Source organism: Eucalyptus grandis, chromosome 8, assembly GCF_016545825.1.
Source record: "Eucalyptus grandis isolate ANBG69807.140 chromosome 8, ASM1654582v1, whole genome shotgun sequence".
NCBI classification, from domain to species: domain Eukaryota; kingdom Viridiplantae; phylum Streptophyta; class Magnoliopsida; order Myrtales; family Myrtaceae; genus Eucalyptus; species Eucalyptus grandis.
This window is the reverse complement of record NC_052619.1, coordinates 44,432,448-44,436,029: the sequence shown is the minus strand read 5'-3', so window position 1 is coordinate 44,436,029 and position 3,582 is coordinate 44,432,448.

Sequence of the window (3,582 nt, the reverse complement as noted above, 5' to 3'; positions counted from 1 at the left end):
ATAAATTAAATTTATACAATATTTTCACGGTAAATAATAATCTCTAGTTTCCCAATGCAACTAACCAAGCAAAATAGTGGAAGACTTTGACTTGCCTTCAATCGCTAGAATCTTTAAACCACTTTTCTTTTGAGTGGGTCTTGTCGGCTTTTACCTTATCCCTTTCTTGGCAACTGGCAAGCAAGATAGTGGAAGACTTGGACTTGCTTTCCTTTGCCAATTCCTTTTTCCCCCTTTCTTTTGAGTAGGTCTTGTTGGCTTTTGCCTTATTGCTTTCTTTGCAACTAACCAAGCAAGATGGTGGAAGACTTTGACTTGCTTTCCGTCACCAAAGAATTTTCTTAAAGTTAATTAATTCGGTTTCATACAAAAATTGATATATAATCTTTGAAAAAATCTTTTCTTTATAATAAAGATTTCTTTTGCAAAATGCAAATACTAACATGAGTATGCTATGTAAAGAAAAATATCCCATCTATCTAATTTGGCATCACACTATATTGTTGCAATAACATATTTATTCTTAAGTTATGAGTCCTCGTATGACGGCCCATCACTTGGGCTTGACATCATATCTAATTGAGTTCCAACGCCGCGTCTAGCTTGATGCATGCTAGACGCGACGCTCGATCTAGTCAAGCGTGATTGCAACTTTGAGCAAGACGCCTCTATTTTTGAATCGGGCCATGACAAAGAAAAGAGAGAGAGAGATGCAGACAAAGATGGGGGCTAAGTTGCGGAGGGCGTCGTTGGAGCTGGTCGGGGGAGTGACCGTAGGCTGCTGACATTGATTGGCAATGGTGGGGGAGGGGGTGGTGGAAAGAGAGCAATGATGTGATAGAATAAAGGTATTTCACGTGATGGTGCATCACGGGGTACATAAGTTTTTTTTTTTTTTTTTTTTTTTGTCAATGGGTGCATAAGTTAATAGAAAACATTTTTGACATATAAGAGCGCGCATGAAAACCATTATGTTCCAGAAATAGTTTTTAGAACATAAATAAATTTTTCTATTTCTATTTCTAGAAGAGTTTCTAAGCAAATATAACCGTTTGATAACGACACAAAATTTCTACTCTAAAAATAGAAATTCGTTTGATAACGACACAAAATTTCTTTCTTTCGGATGGTGGCGGCGGCGGCGGCGGCCGGCAACCGGCGGCGGCTATGAATGATGAATTTTTTTTTTTATTTCTCATTTCTGTTCCAGAAATAAAAAAGTAGAAAATTTTTATTTCTGATTTCTACTCCAAACTTATTTTTGGAACAGAATTAACTGCCTGTCATGCACTAAGCATCCATTAAGATGCAATTCGGCTAATAACAAAAAAAAAAAAAACACCATCCAAAGCAACCTAAACACAATCAAATTAGAATAGTACCAAACATTTTGCTCGTCGGCAAGACTACTTTGCTGAACCAGTTTCGATTTATTAAAATATAAACCAAAACCAAATTGATCTATCATCGTAGTGGACAAGAAATACCTACATAATATCTGCAAAGTTGACTAACACAAAAATGCATGACAAAATAATGATTCAAGTACCGTGGAGCGAAATGAGACAGTCCAAGCACTGTTGGTGGACTGCTCGTCGAAGTTGAACTCGAGCACCAAGCTCAGTAATCGAGCTTTCTCTACCTTCAAGCCCCGATCCTCCATGGAAGTCAACTTGTTCAAGCAATTCAATCGATCGACGGTGCACAAGTTGGAATCGAATTGATCGCTAGTCTTTGCCAAAAGCATGCGCTCGAAGTGCTCTTTTTGAAAAACCTTCCTAGCGATGGCGAGATTAATGTTTTTCCTTTTTACTTTTATATATGCTGGAGAATGGGAGAGATTGGAGACATATTTTTTCAATTTTTTTGAAAATTCCGTTTTTGCACCTGGAGTTTGTCTAAGCTCTATATTGCCCCCCAATAAGTTCTTCTGGCTTCATTTTACACCCTTGGTTCTTTTCATTTTTATTTTTCTGGGTTTGAGTCATTGTTGACCTCGATAGATAGGAATATGTGTGAAGGCTCCTTTGCAAAAAGAAGACTTGCGTGTCGTACTAAAGTTATAGAACTATGGGAAGTGCCTCAAATTCCTTCCATTTGTTGCTGTGCATCAGCAAAAGAAAATATTGACAAAGTAATATAGTTTCTTAGTTACATTTTTACCCTTATATATATTTTAAAGGAATGATTTACCGATTTTGGAAATATAGCATTTCCAACCCCCGCCCCGGAGAACTAACATTTCATGCTATACAGTGAGATTGGACTCTCTCTCGTTTATGGTAGAGTTTCTCCTCGCGACATGCTGGAGTCTTCCCCAATGTCTTCCGTCTTCTCAGTTATTCTTCTGCACTTCACATTCTGTTTGAACCACCTCTGCTTAGTTCGAATTCCACCATAGTTGACCCCTGTCTTCGTGGATTGCCTTGCATGTGAAGTTTCTCTCATCCCCTGCAGTCATCACAATCTTTCTCCTCTTCTCACCCCCATCGGTTTGCTGCTGGACTGCTCAATTTCACTTGATTTCGCAATTTCAGAGTTGCATGTATGCGATTCCGGACATGCAACCCCCGAGGGTTTGCTTTATGTACTGTGTTCCTGTCAATTAACCCATATCAGTGAATTCCTGCTACATTTTGGCTATGGATGAAAGTGACAATACCTTGTGAATTGCTTCGCTGTGTCATCGTCTGGGACGTCTGTGTTCGGAACAGGAGTTGGAGGTTTGGGATGACATACCTGCATTGGAGAAACTGAAGGACTGTCGCCTTATCCTGGTTGGTAACATCTTCACAAATCCTACCGTCAATTTATCTACTTTTCAAGTCGCGATGAAGAAAGCGTGGCGTGTTGATCAAGTTGAGATTTCTCCTAGCGATGGCGGGCTGTACATCATTAAATTTCGATCTGAAATGGAAAAACAACGTATATTAGAGGGCAGCCCTTGGTTATTCTCAGGTCATTTAGTCCATCTGCGTCCATGGCAACCAAATACTCATTTACACTGTTACGACTTTTCTCAGTGCGCATTCTGGGTTCATGTGATAGGCTTACCTTTGGAATGGACCACTCCATCGCTTCTGCGTAGAGCTGTGCAACAGGTGGGACGAGTTCTAGAAGTGAAACCTGATACATCTAGGAGAGTTCGAATAGAATCAGACCTGACAGCACCTTTAAGGTCAGGAAAGCTTATAAGAATTGAAGGAAAACCCCTATGGCTAGATTTTTGTTATGAGCAACTATCCCACCACTGTTATTCTTGTGGAAAGCTTGGTCATTATGCTGCTTCATGTAAAGATTACCCTTATGAGGAAACACAATTTGAAGGCTGAGAGACAATGGTCTATGGCCCGTGGCTAAGAGTAGAGGTTAAACAGTTTATCCTTTATGGGGATGCTTTTTACCATCCTACAACACCTATAGAGCATATGGAAGAGACAGTACCTGAAACCCCTCCAGCTATGCAGTCCATTATCCCAGCTCTCCCTCCCATTCTTGCATCAGAGGCCCCTGTTTCCACCCCTGTTCTACCCCTAGGGACTTCCTCGCATCTGAACTCTGTCAACCCAGCAGCGAAAACTA